The sequence below is a fragment of the Melanerpes formicivorus genome, unplaced genomic scaffold (assembly GCF_026170545.1).
Source record: "Melanerpes formicivorus ecotype bairdi unplaced genomic scaffold, bMelFor1.0.p_v2 SCAF_28, whole genome shotgun sequence".
Classification (NCBI taxonomy): domain Eukaryota; kingdom Metazoa; phylum Chordata; class Aves; order Piciformes; family Picidae; genus Melanerpes; species Melanerpes formicivorus.
Window position 1 is genome coordinate 4620004 of NW_027142380.1, and position 12215 is coordinate 4632218.

Sequence of the window (12215 nt, forward strand, 5' to 3'; positions counted from 1 at the left end):
GACACTACTGCCCACTGCAGGCTTTGAACTCACAACCTTCCCATTAAGGGTCTGATGCACTACCAACTGAGCCACTGGAAGGACTTGTCTCATAATGCATCTTTCTTCCTGTGGTGTTAAACAGATCATCATTCCCTTTTATCACTTATTTGTCTGAGCAAATGGAGAAAGATGACGACGTGAAAAAGAAAAATAATAAAGGTAAACTATTTTGCAGCTCACTGCAGAGTGAGACAGGCAGAAGGCAAAGGCTGCTCCCCTTGGAGGCACTAATACAGCTGAACATGGCACAAAATCAGACAAGTGCTATGCGCTGCACTGGTATCTACCCCAGCAGACAGCAGGAGTTAGAAAAGAATTAATTGAAGGAGTTAAGAGCACCTAGCATCCTTAAAAAACAAGAGAAAAAGATCCAAAACTTTTCACTTAAATCTGTTTATTTCCCCACTCAGTTTTGAACACTTTCAGAAGGGTATGAAAATAAAGATAAATGAGTTGAAGACAAAACAAAGCAAAACATAAAACAACACACCCCAAACAAACAAAGAAAAAGAAGCCTCATAGCTAATGAGCATTGCTAGCTGCTGAACACCAAAAGCTTTCTTTTAGCAGAACACAGAACTGGAGCAACTTAATGAAGTCTTTTCCCAGAAATGAAATATTTCCAAGTCTGGAACAATATTGACATTAAATTGACCAAAGAGCAAAAACAATCCCACAAGCACATACAGAGAATAAGGACAGAAACTCTTCTGTTCTAAAAAGAAGTTAAAAAAACCCTACACACTGGAAAAAGTTGAGAGAAACACAACCAGGACGATCCAAATCTGGCACATCTGCCATACAAGGACTAAGAGAGCAGGCTGCTTGTTCCTGACTTTAGTCTCCACCATGCCCAGGGGGCAGCTGGGGGCTGGCTGCTCCCTGCCTCTCCCAACACAAGGACAGGAAGACACCACTGAAAGCTAAAAGGAGCTTGGTTTAAAACCACACAACAGTGGCAACAGTTCACAGAGGCTATGGCAGACCTCCTCACTGGAGAGCATTGTGGGTGAAAGAAGTTTATTGCAGAACTTCAAGGGAAGACTGGAAAAGCACTTGGAAGACAGACCAATCAGGGTTGTAAAAGAGGGTGTAGGAAATCCCTTGAGCTGAAAAGTAATTGCTGGTGGCTGAGAGATGGGAAAAGAAGGAAGGGAATATTAAATGCCTTGCTCTTTTTGTTTTCCTTTGCTAGGCACCTTATTTTATGGCCACAGCTGGAGGCAGAACGCTGGCCTGCATGGACCTTGAGCTGAACCACTGCAGCTGTGTCTGTGTCTTTGATAATTTGTATTATGACATTTTGGGCTCTGAATATGTAAGGCAGAGATCATCTCAATACTTGGTGACACTGAACACAGCCTCACAGTGTAGCTTTCCTGGCTGGAGCCTGTAGGAACCGCTGCAGAACAAATTAAGAATAACAATACTGCAATGGAGTGCAGTTGGACAGTGGGGCTGGGAGGCAGCAGCAGCACCAGACAAATGAAAACAAGAGTGCAGATCATTAAATGATCTCGACAGGTACAGCCTACTTGCTGATGCAGTCCTGTGATGTTTTAACAGAAATGTTAGCTCAAAACCAGAACTAAAACCCTAGTTTAAAATACCATGAAAAGTTCTTTAAGAACCCAAATAAGTTATTTGTATTTAGGCTCTTCAGACAGATTTTGGGTGTTGTTTTGTTGGTTCTTTTTTTCCCTATTACATTTCATACTGAAGACAGGAAGGTTTAGCCAGCAGGCTCAGCTACTAAAAGGAGGAAAATTTTTAGACCAAAATGTTCGTGCTCAAATGGCTCAAACAAAAAAGCTGAAATTAAGGCAGATAAAACTAGCTCAGCAGACTTTCCTGAGTTACCCCAGCAACACTCCTCACTCCACAAGCAGCCCATTTGCTAACAAATTGTCTCTAGTTATTACACTACAAAAATGGTTTCTCACATGGGAGGGGACGAGGAGGGCTTGGTAGACCTGTGGGCTACAGTTTTCTGGTATCAGAGCTGACCTTCCAAACTTCAGACATTTGATTTCATACCACACTATTTTACTCCAGAAGAAGACTTGGAGACACACACACACAAAGAGCATCTGCTGAAATAATAAAGCATTTCTTTATCTTTTACTAAACAGTCCATATTTTTCTCTGCCACAAGAGATAGTAAGACAAGGTGGTTTCTCATAGCAAAAAGAAGAGATATGACAAGCAGTTTGGACACAATGCAAGGGTTTATTCCAGTGAAGAAATTAATGCTGTGAGCTGCATGTATCAGATAAGAAAGGCTCTCTCCTGAAGTACTGCGTGATTCATGATCCAGTGATTTATGCCACAATAATGTCTAGAGGTGAAAAAGCTCTGCTGAGCTAGGGCTTGTTTGACCACAGAAAATATGCAATTTACTGATGATATTTGCTTTTAGCTTCCCTCTGTGCCCATTCCATCTAGCATCTCAGTCTATTACAGCCCCCACTGGAAAGTTTGGTTGTTCTATGCAATAGCTGGGATTTCCCAGCTGAGTGACTGATGCACTAGCCAAGATGGCAGTTGCAAAACGAGGGGCTATAGCAATACTTACACTCATGATTGTCCTCTCAGGGAGCTCACAGTGATGCTTATTGATGTTAAATGTATTTTAAATGGGGGGGGAGGGAAGGAAAAAAACAAACCAACCATAAAGGTCCTAAAATGTTTGCTAAGTTACTTTTTTGTTGCTACATTACAGAAAATCTTTGACAGAAATAAAGGACTCATGCAGACCTGACAGTCTCAGCTCAACAGCCGCTGTGATGACAGCTGTGGACAAAAGCAGGCTCACCCCATGCAACTCACTTCAGAGCGTGAAGGAAGGAAATGAGCTCACATAGACACTAACTCCACGTAAAAAGCTGCCAAAAGGATCCATCCTGGAACAGGTTGGATGCATTACCATTCAAAATCATAAAATCATTTTGATGGGAAGAGACCTTTCAGGTTATCAAGTCCAAACAGTAACCCTGTCCTACCAGGTCACTAGCAAACCATGTCCCCCAGCACTACATCTACACATCTTCGAAATACCTCCAGGACTGGTGACTCCATCACTTTCCTGGACAGCTTATTCCAGTGCCTCATAACCCTTTCAGTGAACAAAAGTGTTTCACTACACTCTCATTCTATTTTCCAAAAATCTCCTGAGAATTGAAGGGGCACGTGCTTGATATTGCATATTTAGTAAATTCTAGTGCTAGATCCAAACTTACAAACTCTGGCAAATTCTTTTCAAGTCTGAAATGTATGCACTTGTGATCCCTGAGAACATAAAAGATATGCCAGTGACATTTCAGCAACCTTCTGTGTGCAAATTGTATCACTAAAACTCATATGAATCTGAGGGGTCACCCATTTGTGCCTTCTCCCTCCGAGAAGAACTCTCACCCTCAGCTGGCTATTGCCCATACTCAACCACCACCAGCCTGAGCGGAAGGGCAGGTGCCCAGAACCACCTGATTTTATGTAAGAGTCCTCCATTTGTAAAGTTTAATTCCAGAAAATATCTGGCAGAGGTTTCCTTACAGATGAGCTAACTAGAAGGATCACAGTATCACCAAGGTTGGAAGAGACCTCAAAGATCATCAAGTCCAACCTGTCACCACAAACCTCATGACTAGACCATGGCACCAAGTGCCACGTCCAATCCCTTTTTGAATACCTCCAGGGATGGTGACTCCACCACCTCCCTGGGCAGCACATTCCAATGGCGAATGACTCTCTTGGTGAAGAACTTTCTCCTCACCTCCAGCCTAAACTTCCCCTGGTGCAGCTTGAGACTGTGTCCTCTCGATCTGGTGTTGGTTGCCTGGGAAAAGAGACCAACCTTCTCCTGGCTACAACCACCCTTCAGGTAGTTGTAGAGAGCAATGAGGTCTCCCCTGAGCCTCTTCTCCAGGCTAAACAACCCCAGCTCCCTCAGCCTCTCCTCGTAGGACTTGTGCTCAAGGCCTCTCACCAGCCTTCCCTGGACATGCTCAAGCGTCTCAATGTCCTTCTTAAACTGAATACTACTACCCATCAAAATACTCTTCTGTTCTCAAGGCAATTGGATGTTCCATTTACTCTTCTGAGATCCTTTCTTCTTTTTCTTTCCTCTGCTAAAAGCATGTAAAGAGATCCTACAGTGATAACAGTGGAGGAACAAAAGCTGCAATCCTGAAACAGTGACCTCCAAAACAGAGAATACAGGTCTTAAGAGTCAGAACTCAGCTCTTCCTGCTGGCCAGGATATGCTGGAAACACATTTATATGCACACAGAAAAATCAGCTTGCTATTTCTGTAACAAGAATTAGGCTGATATATCTAGCTTTGGGAAATCAAACATTACAAAAATGGAAAAGAAAAAAAAAGGGAAGTCATTCTTCTCTACAAAAATTCACATTTTAGAGCTTTATAAGTGAAAACATGCTCAAAGATTGGGTTTTGTTGCAAGTCTCCTTCCTTCTTTTTCCCCACTGAATGAAACCAATGCCTTTCCTTACATGAAGATGCAGAGAATCAACTGTCCACTGCCTCTCTCCCTGCAGTACTACTGAGATGCTTTCCTCTTATCTGAATCTTCATCTTTGAGTGAACCAAAACTTACTCAAGGCCTGGTTTACTCGGTCATCCTCCACTTATTATACTGCATTTGAGAGTACATCAGTTGTCCTCCCACACCACGACATCAAAACGACGTTTTCGTAGCAATACCAAACCCCAACTGGGCACCAAAACAACTCTCATAGGAAAAAACTAACTAACTGAATCAATAGATTACTGACATACCATTTTCTGAGAAACAATAAACTGTGCTTGTCAATTTTGTGTAGATAAATATGTAACCTCGAGGTCTCCAGGATTAATGAAAAATATTGACCGGTTCTAAATACACTTCTTTCAAACCCACAATTCTCTGTCATACATTTGTCCTCCAACAGTTACCTAACATTAAAGTCACTGGAGATACTATACTTTGAATGATGCTCTGATGTTTATTGCTGCAATTCCCAATTTCTGCAGGGATGAAAGATGAATACAAAATCATCCAGCGCTATCTTTTCTGTGCAAGAACATCCATCTCTCCAAGAACACCACCACTGGTGAGCAGTGCAGACCTGGGGGGCTGAATGCATCTTGGCTGCCTGACACACAGGCTTTCACTAAGGAAGTAAATTGCATAAATGTTCAAGTAAAGTCTGCCTTTATTTTTTTTTTTATCTCCCTCTTTTGCAAGCAAAAACTTGAGAGAACATTACAGGGCTGACAGCACCTTCCTGCCAGCTGGTAGGTAGTCTCTGCCAGAACTGTGCAATATATATATTCTGAAGAAACATTTTGAATTCATGTTTTATGCATTTGGAAACTATGATTTTATGGTTTATGTTTATATTCATTACTGCAGCTGGTTTATCCCATTTATGTTTTGAGATGGTCACAGATAATCCTGATAAATAGCTATACTCTGACAGAGCCTACAGATGCTTGTGCAAAGATGGGTCAGGGTCAAGCCCGGGACACAGTGGTCTCTGACCTATATTACACTCCTATAAGCAGGTTTACACTAGTATATATTTTTGCTTTATCCTTCTTTGGAAAAGCTACCAATTGTTACATTCACAGTGACTGATAGCATCTGAACCGGAAAAATCCATTTTCCATTCCTGAATTGCAGCAGAATCCCCCTTCTCTTGTCAGGATCTCTGTTTAAAGGCATCTTTAGCAGAGGGATTCTCTGTGGGCAGACAAAGACCATTTCAAAACAACAGGGCCATGAAGCAACGAAAGGTTAAAGGCCTTACTAAAGGGATAAAAGTGCAATAGAGTCATCTGGATTAATACTGTCTCTCAACGCCCTGATGTCTACATCAAGAGGGAAGGATTCAATTTTTCAAAGACATAAAGATTGTACATGTTGGATTTGCAGTATAAACCCCTGATTATAACATACTGTCTTTTATCTGAAGATCTCTATCTGAAGGTATTTAACAAACATTAATAACTTATCACAGTTGGCAGAATTTTATTTGTGCTCTACAAAATGCAGAATTGCAAATAAGAAAGGGGGGAAAAAACCCAAAGAAAACAAAACAAAATCCAAACCAAACACACAAACAAAACCAAAACCCTCAACACAACAAAAAACTCCTGAACCCCCTAATTTAGAGGCACAAGCAGAGAACCTGCATGTTACATTTTCTGAAGTTGCAAGTGGGCTTGCAATCTCAGCTGACTGGCCTTACACACTCAGTGATTTCAGTTACAATCCTTTCTCCAAGGCTGCTGCTCTACTCAGTGGACAGGACTCAACACAAACCCATCTAGAGTCGAAACAGGCTGCCTTAATTATACTTTATAAACTTAAGCTGGTTATAACCTAGCATCTCCCTTTAAAAAAACCCCAACCAAACAAAACAAAACAGCAAACAAACAAACAAAACCCCTTAAAAAAAATATATTCTAAAAGATTAATAACATGACTACAGACAACTTCTCAAGCTGTTGTTGAAGCCTTACTAAAGCGGGGTGTAGATATGGAAGCAGAAGCCATCTTCCAAAACTTTTCCCTACAGCAGGCCAAGGCATCCCCACTGCCTCTTACTAATGCCTGCAGCAGATTTTCCTCAAGTCCTGGCACAAAGGTGGCCCTGATACTCACACATACATTTTTTTGTTAATGTCTGGTGAGATTCGTATTCTATTTCTGGATCAATTAACGTGAGAGTTTCCATGCCAAGGTCCAGTAGGCAGTAGCCCATCTTAGAAGACAAAACGAAGGCCGAGTGGATTTTTACCATCTGACAAGACTGCACTGGTAACCACACCATCCAATATGCCTAATCCCAGCAGTTGTTACACAAACGATAATAGTTTGTGCTATATCATTTCATTCTGTCCCATCCTTGTCTTCCAGCTGCTGTCCAAAAGTGATTATAAATAATGGGGCTATGAAAGCCATTCAATAATTAGAAGATTCATTGGCCATATGCCAGCAGTGACAAAAGAGAGTGATTTATGTAAGATGAGTCTGTCACATCTGCCAGATCACAGTTTCATTACGCCTGTGGCTTTAAGGTCACAGTTTAACACTGTTCCAACAACCATTTGTCAAGGGGGTGCTGGGGAGAAGAGGTGAAACACATTATGGTTTTGTTTGCTTTCTTATTTTAACTACTAAGTAAATAAGTAAATAAAGTGCAGCACCCACATTTGTTATTTCATGTCTCTTGTGAGGTCAAAGACACAAGAACATGTAGTGAAAGAGAAAACATTCATCATGGTTGTCCGGAGTTCAGATAACATCACAAAGCAAACCCAGGCAGTTTAAAAGCTTTAAGTGTTCATTTGGCTTCTTAAATTTGCTATAATCCAAACATGTTCTATCCTCCAACCACCCACGAAATGAAGGCACCTTGTAAACCCACAACATGTTGGTACATTAACGGCTGTGACGTTTTCCTTACACAAGTAAACTTGAAACCCTTTTATGGCTCAGTGTGCTAAAAGATATTTAAACACTGCCATGGGAGTTCAGCTCAACAATTAACATGGCTCAGCAGATACCCACTTTGATTCCAATTCTATTTTCTTCCCTTTTGTCCTCTATTAAAAACAAACAAACAAAAAACACCAATGAACTTTTACTGCTGCGTACAAAGTAGTCCCATAAAGTCCAGATGTTTGAATGCTCCCTATAGATGCTTCAATAGCCACATCTGCTATTGTCAGTGATTGCTTCCATCCCCATTTGACAGTCACTGTTGACAAAAACTACTGGTCTGAGGGTACAAACTGTCTTTGTTGGAAATACTACACCCAGTCCCAATCAATATGTTATTTTAATTCATACCAGCCTGCTACAGTCAAACTCCAGATAGATGAACTGCTCAGATCAGAACCTAGACATTCCCAACAAATCCATACCACGGCCAAAGCAAAACGACTGCCCATCCTTTTCCTACCTCCCTGAAATAAAACATAAAATACTTTTGAATTTTTCTGCTTTAAGACCTGCTCAGAACAACAGAGCCACAGCCCTTGCAAAATCTTTCCAGGGGAAGGAAATTATGATAAACTGAAGGGTTTTGCTATAAAGAATTGCACAAAGTTCCAGGATGAACTACCTACACAGCAATAAAACTCAACTGTGATGGAGCATGGTTAAGACTTCAGCAGCAGCCTAGCTGCTGAATCAGCAGAGAGCACTTCAGTGCAGCTAGGTATTCGTGTCTGGAGAATGAATAACCCTGGGTACTTTATTACTAGCAAAACTTAAAATATTATTTTAGGTGTAAGTTGTGAACCTGGAGGAGATGTATTCACTCAAAACTTTCAGGTCGTGTTCAAATCAGGGGCAGGCAAGAGCTTTCTTGGCACAGTACCTTTTTGGTATCAGTCTCAATATGCATGGGTGAACGAACCAGCAGTGAAGTGGTAATTCAGCATTGGGTGCTACAGAAACACACTTAGCAGATCATAAATCCCCAGTGAAACTATTCTACGAGCACCTCATCTACTGGATTCGGCAGGGTGCTCCACCTTAATTTCTGTGCATTTACAGTGATTCATATTTCTAATGTGAATTTAAACAAATGATCTTTCAGCTGAGAAGTACCAAAAAGCCCCACAGTGTTCAAGCTTGGAGGTTGAAAAGCAAAAGTATTATCAGTTGTACACCAGACCTGAAAATTTCGAGTGCTTGTGACAAATACAATTCTGTTGCCCTTAGCTGAATTCAGATCAGTAACACCAGCAAATGCAGCAGAATGCCCAGACTTCATCCCCCTTTGGCCTTTTCAGGCTCTAGTAACCTCAAGTTGCAGCCCTGAATTTCTCAAATCTCCAGGAGAAGAAACCTTCCTTCATCCTCTGACATCTTTGCAGCCCTGGACAACCCTGACCTGGGAGAGGAGGTGGCCACGCAGCCACAACTTCATCCCAGCAGGGGTAACATGGTCTGTCATGGATGGTGCCTGCAGAAAAGCTGCAGATTACTGTCACATCCTAGATAAAGTTTGACAGCAGGATGACCTAGAGGTCTGGGCAACATTGACACTGCTCTCACAGAACAAGAAAAAAAACAGAGAAAGTAAGAGACTCGTGGCAAGCAAATACAACTTGAAGCTTGAAGTCACTACTACATTAAAATATTTACTAAGACAGGCTTTCTTTTTGAGGGGAGTCAAAGGAAAGCCTGGATAGGCATAGTCCAATCATCTGTGAGCTACTGCGTGAATGATGGTAGAAATCAGGTCTTTCTATCTCAAGAAGAAACTGTTCTATTATTTTCTTTCTCAAAATACCAAGGTTTGAGTTTGATTTTTTTAAGAGCACTGCTAACTACATCTACAGTCCTGGATTCCTCCTGTGTCTGAGCAGGTCAGTGCTGGTGGGTGGGGGTTGCTAAAGCTGTGTCCACATGAGGAAAAAAACTGATTCTTTTGATCTTTGTCACAGCTTTCATGCCAAGGAGTCCAACCTTACAGTAAAGGCATACGGAGGAGTATGATGCCACTTTCTGTTCCGCTCTTCTTAAAGCATATACAGGTATCTTTAGTGTCCACATGGAGACCACAGCACCATGACACTGAATAAAGGGTGACATTTCTCCAGAGAAAGTGGCAACTGTACCTGCCCCAGGGGAGTCTAGAAGGAGGGAAAATCTGAGACACATGAAGGAAAAAATTACAGGTAAATCAAAACTGCAGCTCAAGCAACAAGAGCCTATGGTGAACAGAAGAGGAAAAAGAAAGGTCAGCAGTATTAATGAGTGTTTGCCACAGATACCTCCAAAACACATTTGAACTGATCAGGGACAGAGCTTTATGGCTTTATTGCATCCATATGGGTGCTGGCAGATGTAGAGCCAGACAGGGTGCTTTTTGTTTACAGCACAGTTAATCATGAACCCAACTAACTGAAAGCTGGAGATTAACTACTACTCTGTGACTGACTCACAGGAGTCCTCTTTTCTTCCCTCATGCTATTTTCAAGAAATTGTGCAAGCTCCCTGCTCTTGCCACAGACTTTTGTTTTCCTTTTTCACATTGAAGGATCCAGAGACACACGATAAGCAGAGAGCCCAGAAGCTCAGGTGGTCCCTGGAAATAACAACAGAGAGCAAGGTGAGTGAAGGGAGTTGTTGGGATCACAAATATTTTCCTACTAAAAGGAAAAATCCCCAAGATAAACCATAATACCGATTTACAGCCACACAAACTATAAGGTTTCCACAGGAAAGCTCTGGGAGACAGGTGTGCAAAGAACAATGGAACACAACATCCTTTAGACTTGTTTTCAATGAAATCTGGATTAGCATCACAACAAGTACTCTAGACAGTTCTGTGGCCAGATTAGTGTTGAACCAGAGGCTTAAATTAACTGGCTGACAAACAAGCTGTAACATTAAAGTCATGTCCGTAAATGCTTCCTCTTGGTGGTGACCTCAAACCAAGTGCCCAGAGAAAAGCCTCAGCTCTGTAAAACTCCACAGAAAGCCAGAACCAGAGGTGGACTTAGGGAAGCGAAGAGGCTCCTCCAAGTAAAGCATTTTGTCTTGCACACAAAGACACTGCTGTGTTGAGGCTTTTCACACCGCGTGTTCCAGCCAGGAAGAGCAGTAAGGAGGATAAAGTGGTCATTACTCGGCAAGAATCGTTGATGCTGCCACGTAGGCTTTAAAAAGGATAAAAATTAAGAAAGGGAAAACCTCCTCCACATCGGAAGTGAACACAGAATGAAGTCATTGTAAGAGAGGAGCATGGGATGTAGCCTCTCTCCATGAGCGGCTCTGAAAGAATCAGGCTGACTGGCTGATGCCTCGTCTGCACTAAGCCTTCCCATCAATGAACACAGACTGGGCTACGTGAGCAACCCAACCTTCCGGTCATACTTTATTAGGAAAGCACAGTCTGCATGGCAGTCACATAAGAGCACTTCGCAGAGTCACAGAATTTCAGGGGCTGGAAGGGACCTTGAAAGATCATCTAGTCCACCCCCACTGCCAGAGCAGGATCACCTATATCAGCTTACACAGGAATGCATCCAGGCAAGTTTTGAATATCTCCAGAGAGGGAGACTCCACAGCCTCCCTGGGCAGCCTGTTCCACTGCTCTGTCATCCTCACAGGGAAAAAAAAAATTCCTCATATTTATGTGGAACTTCCTATGCCTCAGCTTCCACGCACTGCACCTTGTCCTGTCATTGGGCACCACCCAGCAGAGCCTGGCTCCATCCTCTGGGAACTCACCCTTTACATAAACATTGATGAGGTCGCCTCTCAGTCTCCTCTTCTCCAAGCTAAAAAGCCCTCAGCTCCCTCAGTTTCTCCTCATATGGAAGATGTTCCACTTCCTTAAACATCCTCATGGCTCTGTGCTGGACTCTGTCCAGTAGCTCACTGTCCTTCTTGAACTGAGGGGCCCAGAACTGGACACAATATTCCAGATGCAGCCTCACCAGTGCAGAGTAGAGGGGGAGAACCCCTCTCGACCTACTGGTCACACCCCTTCTAATCCACCCCAGAATGGCATTGGCCTTCTTGGCCACAAAAGCACATTGCTGGCTCATGGCCATCCTTCTATCCACCAGGTCCCTTTTGCCTTCACTGCTCTCCATCAGGTCCATCCCCAACCTATACTGGTGCACAGAGTTGTTCCTTGCCAGGGGCAAGACTCTACACTTGCTCTGCCACCTTCTCTGCAAAACCACACTGCATGAAGCAACCTGGAAAAGGGACCGCTGTTTCTTTTCCTTTGCTCCAACTCAAAGCTGTTTGTGAGCCTTTCCATTTTGGGGAAGCAGGGATGGCTTACAGCAGGCAGCAGGAGCACAGCAGAGGGTGAAAGAAGTTTAGACAAAACAGTAAGAACAAGAAAAATCAAGATGGAAAGCACTTGCAGTCTTTCACTCAAAGGCAACGACCCGTTTCTGGAAATCAGATGCATATCTTTATATGTCTCCTGAAAGGAGTCACCATATGTTCTAAAAGTAGGATATAATATTTGAGCTGTAAAAGCCAAATCAGCTTGAGAAACAGACGGCATTACAATGCTTTAGCAGAACAAGCCCCACATAACAATATGCCAAGGAACTCATTTTCTACAACAGCACCAGGAAAATATTTGCAAAATACAAACCCCATTCCCTACAGCACATGATTGTT

General features: G+C 42.5%; 1 protein-coding gene across 25 annotated transcripts in view; it reads right to left on the reverse strand.

Moving 5' to 3' along the window:
• Window positions 1-12215, reverse strand: part of MAGI1 (membrane associated guanylate kinase, WW and PDZ domain containing 1) — a 372565-nt gene that overhangs the window by 184842 nt on the left and 175508 nt on the right. The gene's annotated exons all lie outside the window — the stretch shown is intronic.